This window comes from Echinops telfairi, unplaced genomic scaffold (assembly GCF_000313985.2).
Source record: "Echinops telfairi isolate 266 unplaced genomic scaffold, ASM31398v2 ScPeMD7_7421;HRSCAF=8459, whole genome shotgun sequence".
In the NCBI taxonomy this organism is placed as follows: domain Eukaryota; kingdom Metazoa; phylum Chordata; class Mammalia; order Afrosoricida; family Tenrecidae; genus Echinops; species Echinops telfairi.
The window spans coordinates 4,244,758-4,254,353 of NW_022111321.1; positions in this window are offsets into that span (position 1 = coordinate 4,244,758).

Genomic DNA, 9,596 nt, shown 5'->3' on the forward strand with positions numbered 1-9,596 from the left:
GCTTTTTCTCTTTATATTATATATTTGTTTTCTGAAGTGAAAACCACAAGAGAATAATATGTAGTATCTCAACAAAAGTATAACGAGTTTTATGAAATGAGTAATAGATATGACCATCACAGTGCTGTCTAAGTTTTTATGTCTATGGATAGAATGGACATTACTACGGCCTTTAGAATGCACTGTTGCGCAAGTGAACATTAAAAAGGAGTAAGGAAGGTACATTTTTGATTTTCACCCTGGGCAGCTGCCCAGCAACCCACCTTAGAGAGAACTCTGATTACAGGTGCCATTTTAACAACCAGTTCGCCCAACGCAACAAAAACAAGGTACCCCTTCTGCAGAACCAGTGTGAACTGGCGGCCTGCCACCACTGCGGTGGGGTTCCCAAGGCCGCAAATCTCTACAGAAGCTGACTGTCAGTCTGTCTTCCAAGAAGTGCTTGATGGGTTTGAAGGCTAACCTTTTGATGACCACCCAAGGGTTTTAATCACTGCCCCACCCGATACACCTCAACTAATCTTTCCTCCTCAGCACAACAAAGCCCATTCCTAAATGGGATTATAACCACAGCTATCTCCCCTGAAGTTGATTCTTTCTCATAATAACCTTCTGTTGGGTTTCCCAGGCTGGAAATCTTTATGGGAGCACGCAGCCTCATCTTTCTCCTGAGCAGCAGTTTGTGGGTTCGAACCAATTGTTAGAGGTTAGGAATTACAACACATATTTGGACATGGGATGGGGTGGTAGGGATAATTCAACCCCAAACTGGACATAAAACCCTATGGTGCCTTAGTTATCCAGGAAAGAATAAAACACCTCAGAGAGTAAAGGGATGTAAATGTAAAATACTGTTCTCTTCTGCTTATTGTACTTGAACTACATTTGACCGACGAAAGAAAAGTGTTTTATTGTATTGTGGGACTTCATTCGGGTGTGCATAGGGTTGCTCTGGGTCAAACCCACTCGATGGTACCTAACAACACAGCATCGGTGTTTCACAAAGTGGGTGATCCTGCCCTCTGGGTGGTGCTGGAATGATTCGCGGGGACTGCAGAAACATGGGCCTGCACTTTATCCTGGATTATGGGCTATGAACAAAACATTTTCATTGTCAAGGGGGTGCTGAGCAATTTGGTAGGCCAGATAAGTTTGGAAACCTATGAAATATAGAAAGGAAATACATATGACAATGAGAGTATAAAGGATGAGGGAAAAGTGGCAAATCCAACAAATTGGTTACAAGTTTTTTATGTTTTACATGGAGTGGCGCAACAGTAACTCCCAGTTGTTGTTGTTGTTGTTGTTAGGTGCTACCAAGTGGATTCAAACGCACGGTGAACCTATGCTCGGCAGAAACACTGCCGGGTCCCACACCATCTTCACAGTCAGTCCTCTGCTCGAGCCCATGGCTGCAGCCTCTGTGCCCGTCCACCTCGTGGAGGGCCTTCTTCGCTGCAGCTCTGCTTGACCAAGCACGGGGTCCGTCTCCAAGGACTCGCCTCTCACGATGTTAGACGCAATCTCACCTTCCTTGCCTCTAAGGAACACTCTGGTTGCACTTCTTCCAAGAGAGGTTTGCTCCTCCTGTTGACAACCCATGGCACGTTCAGTGTTCTCCAGCACCATCATTCAGATGCTTCCGCTCTTCTTCAGTCCTCCGGAGTCAATATACAGCCTTCACCTGCATAGGAGGCCATTGAAAATACCGGGGCTGGAGTCAGACACACCGTAGTCCTCAAAGTAACTTCCCTGCCTCTTCATATGCCAAAGAGGTCTTGTTCCACACTCTGAAGAGGCATTGTACAGTAAGTTTACCACCACATCTTGACTGCTGCTTCCAAGAGCATTGATTGTGGATTCAAGCAAGATGAAATCCTTGAAAACTTCAATCTTTTCTCCATGAATCAAGATGTTACCTATTGTCCAGTTGTGAGGATTTTGATCTTCTTTACATGGAGTCTTAGTCCACGCCGAAGGCTGCAATCCTGATCTTCATCAGCAAGTGCTTCAAGTCCTCCTCACTGTCAGCAAGCAAGGTTGTGTCATCTGCGTACCCACGGTTGTTAATAAGCCTTCCTGCAATCCTGATGCTGCATTCTTCATATTCTCCAACTTCTCTGATGATTTGCTCAGCATACAGATTGAACAAGTATAGCGAGAGGCTACAACCCTGCACATACCTTTCCTGATTTTAAATCATGCACATTCCCTTGTTCTGTTTGCATCACTGCTTTTTGATCCATGTACATATTCTGCATGAGGACAATGAAGGGTTCTAGAATTCCCATTCTTCTCAGGACTGTCCAGAGTTTGCTATGATCCACACAGTCAAATGCCTTGCAAACATCTTTCTGGTGTTCTCTACTTTCAGCCAAGATCCATTTGATTTCAACAATCATATTCTTTCTTCTACATCCTCTTCTGAATCCAGCCTGAACCTCTGGCAGCTCCCTATCAATGTATTGCTGCAACCGTTGTTGGATGATCTTCAGCAAAATTTTACTTGCATGTGATAGCAATGAAGTTGTTCTATAACTTCCAGTAGGATCTTCAAAATAAAGGATGTATATTTTAATCCTTAAAGCAAGCATATGAGAAATAATGTAAATATATGTAGGTAAACAACCAATAGACAAAATCAAACTTTAAAATATATTTGGTTAATGCAAAATAAGGCAAAAAGAAGGAGCAGAGGAACAAAAACAGAGGGAACAAATAGAAAACAAATAGTACAATGGCAGACTGGAAAGTGGGAGGGGCCATCTGAGGTCACTCGCTTCCTGTCTACCTATTGTCCTGGGCTTTGATGACTCTATGGTAAAAGAAGCCAAAATGGCTCCTGCCTGAATTCACCTCACCCACCATTGTCCACACCCCGCTCCTCTTCCGCTTCTACCCTTAGAAGAATTATTTTTTACTTCTACCCTTATTTATACCCCAAACAGAAGATACGAAAATTCTTTTTATAAGCCAGTCTGACCTCTCTTAAATCTCAAAGTTTTAAAAACCACGCCCCTTTCTCATGTTGGGCCTGGAGAACTCTATTTGAACGACAAGGGGTTCTCCTTGTTGCATGTCTCTGGAGTGAAACCTGACACAAGGAAATCCACAAATCTCAGAATAGCTCAGTATGCAAGTGGACACCTGCCTAGTGACCCATAGTCACCTTATCCTCCTCTAAAGCAGAGCTGTAGAAGAAGCAGGCAACTGCCAGGCTCAGCCTCCACCCCCTTCCAACAGACGTCATGCCCGTTCCTGTGCCTTGTCCTGGCATCCCAGGCAGAAGTCCTGCCCAAAGTTTTGCCCAAGGACGTGCCTAGTCCCAAGAGGAGATGCCAAAGCACACGTGGCCCTGGTTGACTAAGACTGTGAACTCACCTCCATCCAGACTCACTGGAACCCTGTAGGAAGCGCACAGGGTTTTCAAGGCCGTAATCCTCGGAAGCAGACTGCTTTCTCCGGAGGGAGGAGTGCCTGGGGGTCCAAATGCTAATCTTGGGGTTGGCAGCCAGGCACTTAACCATCTTGTCCCCAGAGCTCCTTGGCAGGATAAGCAACAAACAGGAAACAATGGAACGCAGTTGCCTTCATTAGAATGGCTGGCACGTTTCCCCCAGGCTGTGTGGCTCACCCCTCTGTTCAGATGAATTCTTCTCCCTCTGTAAACATTTGCCAATCTTTGTACAAACCCACCAGCTCTGAGGCCCTCTCAGCAAGGTGATCCTTTCCAACCCCCTACTGCTTCTCCTTCACGCTGAAGTGTCTTTTTCTCTCTCCTCGACCCCAACCCCTAAGAATTTCTACCTCTTAAAAGTTAAAATAATTGTGATAAGAGTTGTGCGAGCCCCTGATAAAATGATTTTTTTTTTAGTTAAAATATCCATTTTCCTCTCTTCGAGTGCTGTTTTCTTTCTTCCTTCTTCCTTCCTTTCTTTTCTTTCTCTCTTTTTTTTAAAGGCAGTTGGATTCTTGGAGATAATGATAAGATTCAGGACAATAAGTGTATGGTTTCCCTCTCCTTGGCGCCGGTTAAGGTGATTGGTGCTTTAGGACCTGCTGAGGCTCTTTGAAAGCTGCAGGGCTCGTCAGAATCCAGTGATTTACCTTCTGAACGTGTCTGGGCAATGGCTGCATAGTTTGGACGGAGTCCTTGCTGGATGGAGCTGAGTTGGCTCAGACGGGGAGTACGCATTGCTCTTTTTAAACTCCACGACACCGGGGATGAAGTCACCTTTCTTCTTTTAAAACCAACAGGTTTGTCCAGCGAGGCTCTGTCAGTTCGGTTAGAACCAGGCACTTTCTCTACGGCTGCTCACCCAGGACCTTCCCTCAGGTAAGGAAACTCTCTTTTTAGTGGGTCTTCATCTGGGGTGGGGTGGAGGGGTTGTGGGGAACGTGGGAGGCATTTGTTTGTGGAGGTGGAATATGCTCAAGGGGCACTAGATGAACAAGGAGGATGACTCTTCCGAGGCAGCTGGTCCCCACCTCATGGGCTGGTAGTCTGGGGGCTCGGTCAGCAGAAGCCCCACTCTACCCGGGGCTGCAGGGGTGGGCTTTCACAGCAGGCAGGGACCAGTTAATCCAAATCCAGCCTTGGTTCTGGGCACCTCTTCTAACTGTTCTGTAATGAACAGGCACAGTGATGAAGCAGCTGCAAGTGGTCTCCTTTGGGCTGGGACCCTTCCTACTGCCGTGGCTTTCCTAATGCCTGGTTTTCTACTTTGGGTAGAAGACAAGGGCTCTGGTAACAACTGATGTACAGAGAAGCAGCAGCTCTCCTGAGAGCCCTCATTTGCTCATTAGCCGGCTTGAGCGCTTCCCTTCTTCCTTAGAAGAGTAGAGGAGACAAAGGGGCCCAGGCTCCCTGCCCCGACATGCAGGTGCCTTTATGACAACAATGGTGGAGCTGCTGTAAGCAGGGGAGAGTGTGCAAACATATCTTAGTGCCTGTCCATACGAGTTCTTCTAAAAGAGCAAGCATGGAATCTCGTGTGTGTGTGTGTGTGTGTGTGTGTGTGTGTGTGTGTGTGTGTGTGTGTAGAGAGAGAAAGAGAGAGAGATTCGTTTTCTGAAATCTCCCTGAAACACTTTCTCTGGGTTCTATGAGTCACTGTCACCTGACTGAATCATGCAGTTTTATTAGCTTTCCAAAAGCTCAATAAAGATCTTCTGGTTATGGCCAAGGTGCCTGCAGGGTGATAAACGGTCTTTGGAGCGAGAGTTGGGCCTCTATGAAGGAAAAACATTCAAGACATGCAGAGCCTCTTTATTGCTTGACGTGGCACCCCGCCACAAATAGCCCTCACCATCTCTAACTTAGGAAGGGAGCGAAGAATCTCATTTAGATAAAGGTGCTTTGTTTTGAAAAAGAGGGTGAGAGTGATTGCACAACTTGAAGAGTTTAAAAGATGCTGTTGAATTACGTTTTTAAAATGACTGAACGGATGTTCTTAGACGTGCATATATTCTATAAAACACGGGAATTTAATTAAATATTAAAAAGATGTTCTGTTTTCAATGCAGTTGCATACTGACTGCAAGTGCCTGGTAACACATTAACCTCAAATTCATCATATCCAAAACTCATACTCAACTGAAGTCTGCTCCTCTTCAGTGCCCCTAAGAAGCCGGGGGGCACTGTGGGTTAGATGTTGGGATGCTAACTGCAAAGTGGGCAAGTCAAACCCACCAGTCATGACCCGCCAGAAGATCAGGCTGTCTGATCCCATGAAGATTTCCAGTCCTGTCCTAATGGATGCGAGGGTAGGAATCAATTTGATGGCAATGAGTTTAGTTTGAACCAAAAAGTGGATGAAGGGAGACGTCGGACAGGGCAAGATATGACAAAATACCCATTTATAAACTATCAAGGGCTCATGCGGGAGGGGGGAGCGGGGAGGGAGGGGAAAAATGAGGACCTAATGTCGGGGGTTTAAATGGGGAGAAAATGTTTTGAGAAACGATGTACAAATGTGCTTTACACAATTGATGTGTGTATGGATTGGGATAACAGTTGTATGAGCCCCTAATAAAATGTTAAAAAAACAAAACAAAACAAAAAAATGTGTGGGTAGCTCAGAGAAAAGCACCTGGGCCCGTGATAGATTTCGAGACCCCTCTGTCGTCTTCACATCCCCTACTTCAGCAGCGACCTCCATCTCCTGATTCTCTCTCAAATACGTTCTCTTTACTACCACAGCCAGTATCCTCACATAAGCCCTTATCATCTGCCAGCAATATACCAAAACCGCCCATCTTGGCTTCAGCTCCCAGTGTTCACGTCCTGGCAGCAGCCAGAGTGATGGTTTGAAAATGATCGATCAGCACTGGCACAACCCATTCAATCATGAGTCTGTTGATTTAGTCTTCTTAATATCCCTCAACATTTCTCACCTCTTTTGCTCTTCCACCAATCCCTTGGTTCAGCCAACAAGTACCATTTGCTTGAGTTATTGCAGTCTATCTGGTCTCCCTGCTACCAGGCTCATGCCTTTCCTCGCATCAGACACTCTCAGCTGCTTGTCTGTCCAAGAGCAGAGCATGGATCAGAGGTTTTCAGAAGCATTGGCATTTTTAGGACTCTTGTAGATTCTTCAAAAAGGGAGGCAGAGAGAAGGGGAGGAGTTAGGGGCTGAAGATGGTGGTGGGAAGGAAGCCGAAAGAATGCACAAAGCTCAGGCCTTGGCCCCATGCCTCATTTGCACTGGGATTCCAGCTCCTGCACTTCCTACTGTGATTTTTGCCAAGTTGGTGAATGGAAATAATAAGAATGGCTTTCCTGGGTGACTATAAGACTGAAGGTGAACAATTATGGAAGACTGAAACAAAGCAAGTGAGAATTTTTGATTTCTCTCTTTTTCCTTTCCTTCCTTTTTAAAAATGAATGATTGCTAACCAGGTTTTGTAAGTGCTTGTACAATGTGCTGGATGATCTAGATGTGGCATAGTGGAAAAGGGAAATGGCAGAGAAAGGCATGAGCACTCTCTGAAGGAACTCACAGTGTACTTGGTGAGATAAAGCCAACCGAAATAGCTCAGAAAGACCTATGAAACAAGCATTCGACACCTGCAGTGTGTACAGTACCGAGTGAGCACATAAGCAGGAGGGCCCGAGGAAGTAGGTCAGTGAGTACCTGCAGAGAGTAAATAGATCGGCATCAAGCAATTTTATATTTAGGTTCCTTGGGGATTTAAAAATCCTTGGTCATTCGGATGTTGAAGTAAAACTTTCCAAAAGGCTTTACATTTTTAGTGTTTTTATAGCATACATATATATATATATATATAAATTCTTCATTAATTCAGTATTTGTTGAATACCTACTTTTTTCTTTTAAAAATAGTTTTATTGGCATGTAATTTACATATCATATAATTCATTAGTTCAATTATATTTTTTAAAAGAGTTGTACAATCATCACTACAACCAGTTCTAGGACATTTTCTCCCTCTTGACCTCAGTCTTGTACTCAGATCCCAATTTCTCCCAACCTCCCCCGCCATACCCCCGAGAAACCACCAATCCAATTACTGTACCCATAGTGGATTTCATATACAGAAACACACACACACAACCCCAAAATGCAGCAATAATAACAAAATAAGACCAAGAAAAGCCTCAATCAAAATAAATTAGGAAATATTAAAAACTAGAACAAATTTAAAATGGGTCAAAGGAATATCACATGATAAGGTGGTGTTACATTTCAATTAATGGCATCAGCAACAATCCATGTTCCCATGTGCTTTACATGATCGCAAGGCTATTCACATCCTTACTCTATGGTCAAGAAGGGGTTCAACAGAGGATCAATCCATGGAACACCTACTTTTTGCTGCATCTTAAAATATTCAAGTTCTTTACACCTCCTATGGAGAGATGATCCTGTGCTCGCCTTTGGGATTTCTTTCCTACAGAATAGAAGGGAGTCATGATGCGGGACATCCCAGGTCGGTTCTAAATGGCTTTGCCGCTTCCTCCTCAGTTTCTTAACTTCTTCACTCTGGGCAAGTCGATCACCAAGTAAACTTGACTCCCTGGGGGACAACAAGAGAGAGTGTCTTCCTGTGTATGCCTGCCAGCTCTCGTAGTGGGGACAATCTCACCGTGGTCAGTTTCAAGCTACCCAAAGCGACAACACTGAAAGTAGAGTGGAGAAGGGGTACATGGAGGTAGCAGTTGGTTCCAGAATACTAGTGTCGGCTCCTCGAAGATCACCAGGCTGACAGAGGGCACCAATTAGCGATGTGACGTGGGTCTATGGAGAAAAGCCCAGCAGCCCCCAGGTTTCCCAACCCTCACACTCCAAACATTCAAAGAAAGAAGCCTTTAGACATCTCCAGACTCAATGAGCTACTATCTGACTACATGAGAAAGTCCAAGCGAGAGCTTCTCAGTTGAGCCCAGTTCACCCACAGAGCTTTGAAGAGATGGTGATCGTTTCTATTGCATAAGTTTGAGGTGAAAAACCAGCCAAGAAACCAGCCAAGATCAAGGTGCTGAAGTGATTTTGAAGAACTGGGGAGTCCAGTCACAGGGTTCTCTAACCTTTGCTTTTCTGAACTCAGATCCCTAGAGGAGCAAATGTGTTTTAAAAGGCCAGAGAAAAAGACGCAATCCCTTGGTTAACTAGCTTTGCCATTTTATTTATTTTTTTCCAAAACCATTTTACTGGGAGCTAATACAGATATTATATTATTTCATCTTTCAATCACATGCCATTTTAATTAAATTAGTGAGGAAGAAAGATCTTTCGCTTCTTAATAACGCATCTCCCCTTTAATTCTCTAATAGTGCATATTCAGTCAGAAAAAGAACTGAGTGAGGATGGGCAGAGCATATGAAGAGGCAGATCAGAGAGTAAGAAATGTTGATGCCCAATAAGCACAGGAAAGGAAGATAAAAATTTTAAAAACTCAAAAACAGTGAAAAAAATTTCTTTTTGTTGCTTAAAAAAGTAATTAATAACTGTATTGTAAAACTTGCAAAATATATATGAATTTTTTCCTTAAAGTATGAAATCTTACTTCCTTATCTAGAAGTAATAACTTAAAAATTTTTGCTATTCCTTTCAGCCCTTTCTCGATGTGGTGACAACAAACCAAACTCACTGTCATTGAGCTATACTGACGCATATCGACCCCAGAGGACAGGGTGGAACCTGACCTTGTGAGTTCCCGAGACAACTCTTTATGGGTGTCGAAATGCCTGGGTGTATATGTGTTTATCTCTCTTTTTACACACAGTGGATCCTATTGATAAATTGTCTTGCACTGGAATCTGCTTTTTAAAATTTGCATATGAGCCTATCTTTTCACATCAATTCTTATAGACTTTAAACATTAATTTTTGAAAAAGCTGCATAGGACTTTCCATAAAAATACACCTTATTTAATGTAACCCTTTTCTAAGTGGTGTTCAAATGTTTGCCTTTTTTATTATACAGATATGAGGGGGCTTCCCAAAGTTTGTGGAAAAATGGAATTAAGAGGTAAGGGAAATTTTCTATCAACTTTTTGAAGCCCCCTCACATATATCTTTCTGCTCACTTATTTCACAATTTAATTTTGTAGGATATATGTTGATAAGTGAAA